The following is a 15,267-nucleotide window of genomic DNA, read 5'->3' as shown; positions in this document are numbered from 1 at the left end:
GAATTTAAGTAAATTTTTAAAAATGCCAAAAGATTGTTGTTTATACTAATTATTACCAGTAGATACTTTGTTTCATCTATGTCCCTAAGTTTTCATATATTCAACTGACCAGAAAACTTAATTTAAATATTTAGATTTGGAAAATAAAGTAGCACATTGTTTTCTTTTTAATTAGAAATGCATGCTACATTTTGCTAACAAGATCAAGAATAAGTTATATATTTAGACCTGATTATTTCCATTTTGCAAAAAAAAAAGATCTTTGCCAGTTAAAGCATGGAGTAGGTTCTCAAACTTCTGATAGTATGATATATTGATAAGAAACATAAATGTCGGGGTGCCTGGGTGGCTCAGTGGTTGAACATCTGCCTTTGGCCCAGTTTGGGATCCTGGAATAGAGTCCCTCATCAAGCTCCCCACAGGGACCTGCTTCTCCCTCCGCCTATGTCTCGGTTTCTCTCTCTCTGTGTCTCTCTCATGAATAAATAAATTCTTTAATTAAAAAAAAAAGAAATAGAAATGTCATTGGAAAATTGTTTTGTTTTGAAATCTGGTAATTTGATAGAATATTTGGGTGAAGTAAATGTGAAATATTGGGAACTACTGGTCTAGTTAACATTTATGTTTGTACTAATACTGGAAGAACAAATGCACAAATGTACTTCTAAGCATGTCACTATATGTGGTTGTAGAAATTGCATGCAGCATTCACTGGATATTGGCTTAACGAGGCACATATTTTCTGCAAATGGTTTCAATCACAAAGCATTTAAAATAACATTTTGGGTTAGCTTGATTCAATCTATATTGATACTATCAAATCTGTGGGGCAATATAATGAACTCATCTAGTCAGTAGTTAGTGTTTCCTAAATGAATGATGTCAATTTCTTCCTCAGGTCAATGCAATGACCTGAGTTGAGTTTAATGTCATTCTGTATTTTTTTTTCTTCTAAAAATTATAAACTTCCATTTAAAGTAGACTGAAAGATAATCAATTAGCCTAAAAAGCTGTTTCTTAAAGCTTCCAGCTCTTAATCCTCCAGGCAGTGTGCAAATGTTCAGCTGGCAAGAGGTGAGTGTTTTATCACTAACAAGTTTTCAGTATTTCAACCACTCTAGAGATGATTAAAAATTTTTTTTCAGCTGGATTTTTTTTAATCTAACATTAAACATTATGCCATAGAAGTAGCGAATTTAGTAAAGGAAAGTAGAAGAAAGGGTAATTAGTGAATTTTCTTAAATAGCAGTTTATACAGATCAACAGAATTCCTCATCCATCTGCAATGGATTTTGTTATGCTCAGGCTTCCTATAGGATAATTTAAGGCTGCTATAGCCAAAAAAAAAAAAAAAAACCCTTTTATTCCATACCTGTTAGTAAACTGATCAAAATCTGCAAAACTTTAGTTGTTTCTCCTTAACCCTATAAACCCTACATGTTTTTATATCTCTACCTTGTCAAACTAGTTCCTTAGAGACAAATGTCCTTCTACAGAACAATCCATCCCTTTAGTGTTAAGAAACATTTCTCTAAGTTTTTTAAGGACCCCAAATACTTAATCTTTATATTTAACAAATTAAACCTACATGCTAAACTGTTGGTATCAAATCCCACAGGTCAACCAGAAGAGTAACCAGCCACCACCTAAAAGGTCCCACAATCAGCTTCAAATTTCACATTTACAAATCTATAAGTTGTGTAAGTTCTTTCAATTGTCCGCCCAACTGTTACCTTTAATATATTGTTGGCTTACGATGTATATTCCTAGGAAAGGTAATTTGTAGTTTTCCTTTCTGGGCTCAAAGTGAAGTATAGTTTGTCTTTATATTTTTAATTTTCTACTTTTCTCATTGTTTAAAATGAAAGTTTGAATTTCAGTGACCTCTTAACTCTTCTATCCTCTTTCATCTTGATGCTCCATTGTACATACCAGTAAAGAGTGGGTCCAATATACATCACCCTCATATATTTTCATAAAAATCTATTTTTATTATAAAAATTTTATATTTTTAAGGACTTTTTTAGACAGAATGAGAGAAAGAGAATGAGAGCACAAGCAGGCAGAGCAGAAGGCAGAGGGAGAAGGAGAATCAGAATCCCCATTGAGCAGAGAGCCTGATATATGGCTCCATCCCAGGACCTTGAGATCATGACCTGAGCTGAAGGCAGTTGCTTAACCAACTGAGCCACCCAGACACCCCTATAAAACATTTTAAATGGGGAAAAAACAAAAGGAAATAAGCAAAGTTTAGTTGAAATCACTGCAGTTTCCTGAAATATATTCCATTTTTTTAGAAGGGGAATTACTGGACCAAAGGATATAGTACATGTTAAAACTGTATTTCAAACAAACTCCGGAAAGCATATGTAATTTCAGACCTTTATTCTTAGTATATGAGAATGTAGACTACTTTATTTTTTATATCCTAAGTTATATATTATAAAACCATGCTTATTTACTATTTGTTTTAACTTACATCTATAGTAAGCTGAATATTGATACTCCTGCCTCAAAAGATGTCCACATCCTCAACTCTAGAACATGGTGAATGTTACTTAATATAATCACTACAAAGTTCCTTTACCATATTAAGGCTCTCTTGGGCAGAAGAATGTCCTGGATTATCCTGGCAGGTCTCATATAATCAGGCTCGGATAAGAGGTAGTCAGAGTCCCAGAGAAAGCCATGTGATGATGGAAACAGACAAGATGCAAGGATATGCAGAGAAGAAAAAAAAAACTCTTCTGTCCTTTAAGGTCTTTTAGGTGGACTAAGACTTGAATTTACATGAGCCAGATGAACAGGAGAAAACCCCGAAGTTTTATTACATGTGCGTGGAGCCCAGTATTGAAACTGATACCTAAGGAAATGACCAAGGCAAATCGTTCTAGGCAAAGATAAATTTGGGAGGAATTGACAGGATAAGGACAACAAGTGTTTGGGAGCTTTAATTAGGGGATTCTAAGCAGAATTTAGACTGAGGTAGGAGATGAGAAAACTCTTTTCTATAGCTTTCTCAGCTTTGAAGTCCTTACCTCTGGTGATAAGAATGTCGTTTTACTACTTAGGATGGGATGGATATTTTTCATATGGAAGATTTGTTGCCTGCTTTCAGGGGGAAAAAGGAGGATCTGAGTTTTATTTCATTAACTGTTTAGCTCTTTTAAAAAATATGCCAAAAGGCCACATTTTAGGATAGCCTGTCCTTGGCCCCTAGTAGTGAAGTAGAAGTCAGATACTATGTTGGCTTTAAAGATGGAGTGTGTACAAGTCAAGGAATGGGAGCAGCTTCTTAAAGATAAAAAAGTCCAGGAAATGGATTCTCCCTAGACTTTCTAGCAGCCCTGCTGACATCTTGATTTTTAACCTAGTAATACTGATTTGGGGCGTTAGACCTCCAGAACTGTGAGATAATTTTATAAGCCACTAAGTTTGTAGTAATTTGCTCTGACAGCAATAGGAGAGTAAATAAGTATCACACACACATAAATATACAGTTTGAGGGAAAACAGTAATGTTTACCCATCTCCTGAAAGGAATAGTACATTACCAATATTCTATTTGAAATCTCTTTAGCACTCTTCACCTAGAAATTAACACTTACTTCTATGCATTTTTATTTTTGTACAAACACATTTTTAGTTGTACCTATTTTGATATGCTATGTTTCCATTGATAAGAATATTCTAAATTTTCCCTCCCTCTCACATGTTATATATAGGGGTTATCCAAGTGGATGTGTAAGAGGTGTTTTTATTGTATGTAATCTCGGCTAACGAGGTGCATCGCAATTTTAACAATTCTAGTGTTGATGGTCTTGTAAGATTTTTCCATGTTTCTAGGTTTGTTTTTTGTTTTTTTTTTTAAGATTTTATTTATTTATTCATGAGAGAGACAAAGGCAGAGACATTGGCAGAGGGAGAAGCAGGCTCCCTGTGTGGAGTCCAGTGTGGAACTTGATCCCAGGATAGGATGATCACTACCTGAGCTGAAGGCAGACACTCATCCAGTAAGCCACCCAGGTGTCCCTCCAGGTTTTTTAATATAAACAATGCGGCCAGGTGCATTCTTTTAAAACATTTTTTTGAGAGAGAGAAGAGTGAGCATGTGTGCATGATTAGGGAGGAAGGGCAGAGGGAGAGAGAGAAGCAGGCATCCCTGGGGCTCTGTCCCAGGATCCTGGGATCATGACCTGATCCGAAGGCAGATGCTTAATTAACTGAGCCAACCAGATGCCCTTGCTATGAGCATTCTTAATGTGTCTATGTACATATTCAGGAGTTTCTATAGAATATATATGAAAGTGGAATTGTGCCATAGGATGTATTAAACTGGTTACTAAAGCAGCTATTCAAATTTATACACCAAACCAGTGATGTATAGATGTATTGTTAGCCTTTAAAGTATGGCAATCTGGGAGTTGTAAAATGCTATTTCATTGTGTCTATAATTTGCATTTGATCAATATATTTTAGATTTTTTTCATATGTTTATAAACTATTTAGCCTGCCTGTTCTATGGAATGACTAATCCTATCTATTGCTCATTCGTAGTTTTTTTCTCCCTATTTGGGTTTGAATTTTTATTTTTGTTTACTTAATAAACTAAGCTATGTAAATATACATTTATATATCTACATATGTATGCATGTATTTGAACTTGTGGCTGCTTTGTTTTCATTCTTTATGATTTTTGAACAGAATTCTTTATTTTTAATCAAAGTTTTAAGTCTTCATGCTGAATCCTGGAGTAAACTTTTGTATATGGTATAACAAATGATTTAACTTGATTTCTTCCATGTGAAAAACCATGAAGCTAATTATTAGAGCATCGTTTTTTACCCAGATATGTGTGAAGAAACCTGATTCAGAATATGTTCTAAACATGTTCTTGGCTCCCTATTCTGTTTCATTGGTCTCTTTATTCCTACACCAACTTCATCACTGTTTTAAGTAGAAGGGCTTTATATTAGCCTTGATATCTGGTAGGGTAATTCACAATTACCTTAGCTCTTATTTCTAGTATATTCACCTACAAGTAATATTAAGACTATATTGTCAATGGAGACACATCTATAAACACATTCATATATTGAAATTATAGTTCAAATATTTTAGGGAGATCTGAATATTTTGACTTTGAGTTCCACCCATCAGCCTGCATATTTCTTGAATTTAATTCTTCAGCTAGACAGAAAATTCATTTTGTTTTGCCTTATGTTTATTTTAGTTCTGTATTTTAGCTACTAATATATCTTAAACTTTCTAAATCACTGTCACAAGTGTACAGAAATGAATAAACAATCATATATAACAATCTTGATAAAATTATTCTATTTTTTACTTATATCATTTGATCTTTTAGTGGTAACACTACATTTAAAGTACTTATGTGGGTAATTTGTTTCTTATATTGACAAGTGCTCTATTACATTTTTAGGAGAGAGGTTTTTTTTTTTTAATTTTTCTGGCAAGTTTTCCATAATTAAAAGCAATAGACATTCTGTACTTCATCTTGATGGGAAAGGGAATACTTCCAATGTGTCTCCATCTAGAATAATTTTTCAAAACTGATTTTTGACAAACAGTTTTCTATGTAAACTGTGTGCATTCTCCTGTTACTGAAGTATTTATATAATCAATAAATCAATTTAGCCATTTTCCTGTAACTGAGATAATATTTTTCCCTTAAGCTATAGTGTGGTAAATTTAGGTATTTTTAATATTCCTGAATTCTTCAAAGAAACTAAATATATAGATGTTCTCACCTTACTAAATCTTAGGAAATTTTGTATCTACTTTGACATGTGATATCAGCCTTTTATTTATTTATTTACTTTTTTGCCTTGAATGATTGATTATTGTCTGGTTTTAGAAATAAGGGTATTTTAGCTCATAAAATAGGTTGCTTTATGTTTCTTCTTTCCTGATTACAGTTGGAATTGATACATTAGAATTCTTTATCAAATATCTCATACATAGCTAAAATTGCCTAGGTTTTCTGTTTGTGAAAAGTCTCAAATATTGAAACAAATGAGTAATCATTTTTGTTTTGCAGCTTTTTTTTCATTTTTTTTTTTGTGAAACACATTACATTAAATTTGTTATCCTAACCATTAAATGTGCAGTTCAATGATATCATGTATATCATGCAATCATTACCCACCATCCATCCATAGTAAGTAATCTTTCATGTAGGATAAAGTGTTCTCTACATTAATCAGATTGTTTATTTTATCATGAAGTTCAATTCTTTTTTTTTTTTTTTTTTTTTTGAATTCTGCTTCTATTGTTAAAGGATGTGTTTTTCCCCTCTGATGCGGTGGTGTTCTTTTATTTTTTCCTAAAGATTTTATTTATTTGATATAGAGTGTGAGAAAGCACAAGCAGGGGAAGCAACAGAGGGAAAGGGAGAAGTGGGTTCCCTGCTCAGTGGGGAGCTAGATGCAGGGCTTGATCCCAGTACTTTAGGATCATGACCTGCGCAGAAGGCAGACACTTAACTGAGCCATCAAGAGCCCCATAACGTGTTCCTCTTAATCTCTACCTATGATTCTATATGTTTGCTTATTTATATACAGAGAAATTAATGTGAAGTAAATACATATTTAAAATTCTCATTTTCCTCCTAAATTTACATTTTTAAGATGTAATTATTAGTGAAATTGTTAGTAAAGCCATTTTTTTCCTTGCCTTAAACTCTATTTGGGGGTAATTGCAATCTACATTTCACTTTAAATAATGAAATTGAATGAATTTCACTTTTTTCCTTCATTTTTTTCCAAATATTTTTTTTTTTAGTTTTTTTTTCCCATTTATATTTGGTTTGTATCTTAGAAATATTGCTCACAATATATGATTTTTAGGTGGCTTTTTATCATTTATTCTCTGTTTTAGTTTAGATAAAAGATTTTAGTCCATTTTTCCCCTGTGTAAAAATCTTAATTTTCCCTGGACAAAAAACATCTTTTACTTCTAGATCTATCTTTACTCTCTTGCTGAACAATATAAGAAATTTACAGTCTTTTAACATTTATCTGTTATAAATAATGACTGTCTTGTTCAGTATTTTAGTTCTAACTTGTTCTTACCTTATTTATCATTATTACTATTTTTTTACTTGGTGCAACCTACATTTTGCTTTTTTTTTTTTTTTTCTCACCATTCTACCTTTCATTTGAGACATTTTGGGGATTTATTTTTTTTTAAGTTCTCTAGAACATTTTTGTGGCTTTATTATATCATTGCATAACCCTATATTATTGTATGTAACATGGGATTACCAATGTCAGATCATTATCAAATATGTGTATAAGCTAACACTCACTTCATGTGGTTAAAATAGTTTATTTCTTGTGATGGAAACTTCTAAGGTGCACTCTCAGCAACTTTCAAATATACAGTATGGTATTGCTAGCTATAGTTACCATAATTGTTTTTAAGATCAATAGTGTGGGCTAATATAGTAGCTTCAAGGCGTATTTGACTCTTTAACACTTGAGATATGGTAGTGTGACTGAAGAAATTTCTTTTGACTAATTTGTTAGTAGCCACCATATTGGACAATGCCAGTCTGGTTGTTTTCTACTTCTTGTTTTAGTATTTTTATTCCCCTTTTACACCGTTCAACATTTTAATAAAAATGTTTAATATACAACAAAATGTCTAGAGCTTTCCGCAAAAACTATATTCTCTAAGTCTTATTAACATTTTATTGTATTTGCATATCCAGTTGTCTGTGTATCAATCCCCTAATATTGATGCATGCCAAAAGAATGTACAATTGTAAGTACATTTTGTCATACTGTATTTAAAATTGGCATTGCAAGGCTATTGTCTCAGATTCTCTAATGTGCCAGATATTCTTACATGTAATACTTTAGAAACCAATTACACAGAGACTTTCCTGAATCTAACCAAACATTGATAGTATGGATATTATCTTGTTTAACTCCAAAGATTTCCATCACTATATTTCTAAACATTTCCTAAACTAAGTAATATCATAAAGAGATGGGATTACTGTCTGACTAGAGATGACCTGAATGTTCCTTGAGCAATACATAAAAGCCAAATGAATCTTGTGTTACCACATTACACTCATTAATTGCTTTTAGAAATCCATACCTTTCAAGTGGTAGTAGTTTTTTTCTATGTTGAAGTTATAGGCATTTGTCATTTTTTTGATTGAATTGTTCCTGCCTCTTGCATTCACACTAAGGTTAGAGTTAGCTTCCTTCAGTATTCCCACTACTACCTAAATAATATTTTTTCTTGTTGGGACATAATTATTGCTGCTATTTAAATAAAATCATATTTTGTATTTCTAGGATTATGTTTGTACTTAACATTAAAGTCGTGCAAATGAAGTATAGTACTTGGTTATGTTTTAAATCTTCATTTTTCAGTATGTATGAAAATATTTCATAGTAGTTAACCATTCTAATACAATCCTTTATGCACTAATAAAAGTATTAAAATTACTTATTTTTGCTTCTCTATTTGTAAGCTCTGTCCATTTCTTCATTTTAGAGTTAAATCTGTTCATATTCATTTCAAAAGTGACTTTTATCTAGTTAGGTAGCATTTACAAAACTATTTTTGGAAAAACTATTTCCAATAGAAGCTATGAAGTAGTCCAAAAAAAAAAAAATCTATTCCATTTGGAAAAGTTTTTTTGGACAGTTCTAATTTTCTGGGAAGGCAACAAAGACCTAATACTGACATTGTTTATCATAGGCTGCTAACTTGAGAACCCTTAGGATTAATAACTTTCCTTTTTGCCTATTGTGTTTAGCAAATCCCTAATACACAAAGTGCAGTGCTACTTACATGGAAATTTATTCTTTTATATCATTATATGCCAATTTATGTGTACTGCAGTACTGTAATTGTGGATTTAAAACATTAAATTTTTATTCAGTAATTATAGACTCAAAGGAATTTTCAAAAATACAAATTTGTGTATTTACCTTAATGATGAGATCTGGTAGAGATATAGTACAATATCAAAACTTTAAGACAATATTCCTTCAAATGTATATATATTTTAACTCTTACACTCTTCATCCCTCCCAAAACTCTTAGAAGGCATATTTATTTTTATTATTTTTAAATAATTTTTATTATCGTGAAATATCACTGAATTCATTGTTTTTATTACCCAATCTAAACAGGAAATTGAGTAACATAAATTTGTCTTGGAATTGACTAATTCTTCCTCTGTCATCTCCAAACTTTTGAGTCTATCCATTGAAGTGTGGTTTAGTTTGTATGTGTGTTTTTTTTAAGACTTATTTATTTATTAAGGATTTTATTTATTCATGAGAGAGGCAGAGACATAGGCAGAGGGAGAAACAGGCTCCCTATGGGGAACCTGATGTGGGACTGGATCCCAGGACCCCAGGATCACGCCTGAGCCAAAGGCAGATGTGTTTCAACCACTGAGCCACCCAGGTGCCTCAAGACTTAGTTATTTTTAGAGAGAAAGAGAGAATGCCCATGCGCGCATGCGGGCACACACACGTGAGTGGGGGAGGGGCAGAAGCAGAGGAAATCTCTAGCTGACTGCAGAGAGCTCAGAGCCTGATACAGGGCATGATCTCATGACCCTGAGATCATAATTGGAGCCAATATTGAGAGTTGGGTGCTCAACCAACTGAGCCATCCAGGGCCCTCACCAATGAGTTGGTTTTGTTTTTTTGTTTTTTTGTTTGGTTTTTGTTTGTTTGTTTGTTTTTAGTTTAGAGGGGTGCCTGAGTGGCTCAGTTGATAAAGTATGGACACTTGATATCAGTTTAGGTCTTGATCTCATGTCATGCATTTAAGCCTTGCACCAGGCTTTGTGTTGATTAAAAAAAAAAGAATATATATTAAAAAAAGAATATATATATATATAATATATATATAATTTTAGTTCTAAAAGTCCCCTTTGATTTTTTTTTTTAATTATCATAATGGCTTTAAATTCTTCTCAATCTCATGTGAGTTACCTAAGTATTGGCATCTTTTCATTGTGTTTTCTCATTCCATTCATTGTCCAGATTTTTAATATGAGTAATTATTATTTTTTTTCCTAAAGCATTTGGAGTATTATGTAATGAGGTTTGGACTATTTTTTTTTTTTTTTTTTTTTTTTGCCAATGGTCACTGTGTTGGAGCACAAAGATTGGTTATTCTGTTCAGTTCTTTCAGTTCTGGTTGGGAATTGACATTCAGCTCACCTTTAGGCCTCACTCACACCACCCAATGGAAATGGAATGTGGCTTTGTCCCAAAATGTTCCTAAGGAGGAGTTGATGTTTGGCTCCCAACCTATTATATGGCCTAAGTATATGCCCAATTATTCATCTCAGTTAAAGCTCTCAGACCTTTTTTTAAAATATATATATAAATTTATTTTTTTATTGGTGTTCAATTTGCCAACATATAGAATAACACCCAGTGCTTATCCAATCAAGTGCCCCCCTCAGTGCCTGTCACCCAGTCACCCCCACCCCCCAACCCCCTCCCCTTCCACCACCCCTAGTTCGTTTCCCAGAGTTAGGAATCTCTCATGTTCTGTCTCCCTGTCTGATATTTCCCACTATTTTTTTCTCCTTTCCCCTTTATTCCCTTTCACTATTCTTTATATTTCCCAAATGAATGAGACCATATATTGTTTGTCCTTCTACGATTGACTTATTTCACTCAGCATAATACCCTCCAGTTCCATCCACGTCTAAGCAAATGGTGGGTATTTGTCGTTTCTAATGGCTGAGGAATATTCCATTGTTTAGGTAAACCCCCCGAGCTGAGCAGAGCAGCTGCCGCCTCTGGAGCATCCAGGCCCCTGCAGACTGAGAGCTCCGTAGTTACTGGGAGCTGACTCTAGGGCTGGAGAGCTGGCCACCGCCACTGTTGTGCCTCCTGGGGCCTCACGGGGTAAACAACCCCCACTGAGCCTCACAGTGGTCTCACAGGATAAACAGGTTAAACAACTTTCACTGAGCGCTGTGCCAGGCAGGGGGCTGAGCAGCTCCCCCAAGTGCTAACACCTGAGAATCAGCACAGCAGGCCCCTCCCCCAGAAGACCAGCTAGACGGACAGGGGAAAAACAAATTATTGAGGAAGCAGCACTGGAAAGTTCCAGAGGAAGTCGAGGGATTTACAGTATACAGAATCAGAGGATACTCCCCCTTGCTTTTTGTTTTTTGTTTTCTGTTTGTTTCCCACCCCCTTTTATTTTCTTCTCTTTTTTTCCTTCCTTTTTTTTTTTCTTTTTCTTTTTTCTCTTCTCTCTTTTCTCCCAAAGCTCTCAGACCTTGATTTTGCTTTACTTTATCAAACATCTTCCGTTAGTCTTGTCATGATCTCTGGGAAATTAAAATAATTAAAATAATATATAAAAAGGAGTTAGCTTGTCAATTTGGCCATATAGGAGCTTGTTCCTTTTCCACTTTGATTTTTTTTCTGGAAAACCATACTATTCTCACTTATAATTTGGTCGGCTATAATCTCTGACTGTAGTAAAGAGATCTAGTTTAAAAAAAAATCACGTCTAAATTTACTTAATTTTGTATACTCTATTAAACCAAGTCTAAAAGACAGAAATGATGGAGTTCCTATTGTGTTTTATGCATTTGATACTCACTATACTAATCCTTAAGAACAACAATAAAACATGCATATATTACTTGACTTTTCACCTATTTTAATTATGAGGAAGTCAGTGCTTAGAAAATTCAAGTAATTTGTCCTAAGTCATGGAAATAACAATTGATGGGCTCTACATGTTTCACTTCAAGACAATACAATAATTTCTTAGGGTTCATTTTAATTTTTAAAGGGTTTCCTTAAAGTCTTAGTAATTTATAAAGAAATGAATAACCACAGACAAAACTTTTTTGTTAATAGAACATACTTGAGTTTTCAAAAGAAAAAGGCCTAGGCTATGTTTCTAGTGATTGTGGAAAAATGTATTTAATATATATTTTTAAATAAGCAAAATATAATTTCTATATGGAAAATATACTCAGAAAAAATGAACTTAAATATTTTAGTTTGTCTTTTTATACACATCTGAGAAATCACATCTATTTGCCATTGAGCATTATGTGCATTCAACATTAAGAAAATTAGAATCCTTCATGTTCTGGAAGCAGCACTATTCCATTAAATTATTGTAAACAGATTCCTAGTTTGTAATTGCTTAATCACCAATGCAGCAGATATTTGAAGAACTATGTTGCTAAATTTACTTTGTAATTTTAATTAACTTTTTTTGCCTTTCTAATTAAATTTGCTCTTGTTATTTTTGATGGTTTAGCACTGGTAGAGAACTAGCTTTGTTGGCAAGACATTTTCATTGAAAGTGGTCAGGTTCAACATGAAAAAGATTGAGTGCTTCAAACATTATGAATGGACTAAAAATAGGGATTTTTTAAGAAGTTATGTTCATGTTATAAAAATAAATCTTGAAAGGGAGCTATAAATATCTGCTACCTAAATGTCAGTTTTGTTGCATGTTGTTAGATTATATGCCATGAAATTTAAATAGTTCAATGGGATATTTGCTACAAAGATTATATAAGTATAGGCATGTATTCATTGTCAAAAAGTAAACAATAGAATGCAGTTTTTAAAAACTAAAATTTTATTGACTAATTACTGAAAATATAAAATTGTCATTTTTCATTTCCTTTTATTTAACCTCATATTCTTCAGCCATCTCTTTACCTGTTTTCTTTTATGTAAAAAATTTCCTCAGGATTATTATTTGCTTATATTTTCTACCTGCCATCAGACTCACAACCACTGTTCAATCAGGTATAGGTCTGTTAATGTTTACCAGCTCGATTACTCTAAATACTTCCTTGATTCAGAGTCCTTTGAACTTTTCTACATATATTGCTGAAGGCATTTAATTGAGTAATTTTTCTAAAGTAAAATTTACTTGCTTTTCAGCCCAGTCAGTTTCCAGAAGTATTCTAACAATTTGGGCCTTAAACCCAAATCTCAAATTTTCTTTTTGTAGATGAGCATTTTTAAGTCTGATTTTCATTTAATTCTTCTATCAGTAGACCCATAAATCCTTTGTTACCCCAAATAGCTATGGTGGAAAGAGTAAAGTAATATTTGATATAACCTACTTTGGCTAAAATCACACACACTCTTACCCTCCGGATAGAAATGACCTTTCCTTATGTACCACATTCCCAGTAACTGTGGTGGTGAGTTGAGAGCATTTGCCAGTGAACTCTAAATTTGACCTACTTTGTTGGTATAATCATATCTCAGGTATTCTAGAATAACTTTTAGAGACCTTGGCTTCCAGGTGCCATTAAGTAACACTACCCATTTATCCTACCACCCCTGCCCATAAGGATGACATTGTGTGGTGAGTTTTTTTTTTTTTTTCTATCCAATATTAAGCATTGGAACACAAGAAGGGTAAATTCATTTTGTTAATATATGGTACTAGACTCAATAGAGGATAATAAATAGAGGATAATAAAGGTATTACTGTTTAATAATGCCCTGCCATTATTTAAGGTTACCATTGTTTTCCTACAAACACTTTCTAAGGGTGCATATTCAGTAATCTTGGTGAGGGTGCTACCTCCTCGTAGTATTGCTGGTAGTGATGCTCCTCTATTAGCAGCATTATTCAATTCCCCCACTCATTTAGAGTTACATTCTCTCTCTAGGCTGGTTTCCAGTTGCAGCTTGTCTCCTGGAAGATAGCTCCCTCTAGTGTCCCTTTTTGAGTTAAAAGTATTTTTGCAATATGTGATATGAAATATGTACAATATTAGAAATGGATCTGAACCCTAATGTATTGAATGTTGCAGGAGACTACTATTGGTATATGAGCTTACCAATTTGTACCAAATAGGCTTCCATCTGGGAGTACCATAACATTTTCCATACTGTATCTAGCTGTACCTCTAGAGGAGAATGACCTGTGATAGCCAGACTCAAACATCAGTGAACCAGAGTGACAGCATTCTCTTAGCTAGATAATTCTAGAGAATTCTAATGCTTAGAACATACCGGGGTCACAGTGGAAAGGACACTATAATTTTTCCCATAGGGAGTAGAGCAGCCTTCTTCTGTGTACTACGGACTTCTCCCCTTTGTATATTCTTAAAAATACCATTTACTCTTTATTGGTAAACTTTGCCATACTATCTTCTCCCCACTTAGATGTCTTTCTGGCATTACCCAAGGGATAATTTGTAACTTAGGTATCCAAATGGTATGATAGCCCATGGTTGGACAGTCTCAACCCAAATCCAGTAATGTACCACTGATTATATTTTAATTGGCCTGTCTCAAATATGACTTTTCCACTACAGATTTCTGCTGAAGATGTACGTGGTAATATCAAAATGCAATTTGATATTGAATAATGAAATATGACAACATGGAAAATGTATATAACTGAGTTACCCAATATTTTCCAAATGACCAATGTGTGTTTTTCTGGGAGTTTTACATTTTTAGATCTTATGTTTAAGTTTTTAATAGATTTTGAGTTTAATTTTAGGCATGATAGAAGACAATGGTATGATCCCATTCTCTTGAATATGGAAATACAGTTTTCCTATCACTATTTGCTGAAGAGTATTATTCCCCACTGTGTATTTTTAGAACCCTTGTCAAGATCAGTTGACCGTATATAGGTATGGATTTATTTCTATGTGCTCTTTTTTGTTCTGTTCATCTGTGTTCTCTTCAATTTTTCAGAAAAATTTAAGAATTAGGGTTAATTTTTCTTTATATGTTTGGTAGAATTCACTGATAAAGCTGTCTGTTTCTGTTTTTTTGGGAGGACGAGGCCAGGGATGGTTAATTCAGTCTCTATACTCGTTACAGATCTGTTTAGGTTTTATTTCTTCATAAATGTTCTTTGCAGGTTGTATGTTTCTAGGAATTTGTTAATTTCTTCTAGGTTACTCTGTTAGTATAGAATTTGTTCATAGTAAACTCTTAAGATCCTTTTTAAATGTGGCATAAGTTATAATGTCTTTCATTTTTGGTTTTGAGTCTTTTTTTCTTAGTTGAAGAGTTGTCCATATATCTTTTCAAAATAACGCCTCATTCCTCCCTCTTAATTCCTAACCTTTCTTTCTATAAACTTTATACATATTTTTTTTCTAGTTTGTGACAAGTTGTTTGAGATCTTTTTATAGATCGCTTATTTTTATTATTATTTATAATCCTGGAAAACCTGGGGCTTTATGTTAGACAAGACTTCATTTGATTTCTCGGCCTTGATATTT

The sequence above is a fragment of the Canis aureus genome, chromosome 38 (genome assembly GCF_053574225.1).
Source record: "Canis aureus isolate CA01 chromosome 38, VMU_Caureus_v.1.0, whole genome shotgun sequence".
NCBI classification, from domain to species: Eukaryota; Metazoa; Chordata; class Mammalia; order Carnivora; family Canidae; genus Canis; species Canis aureus.
This window is presented reverse-complemented; position numbering follows the sequence as displayed.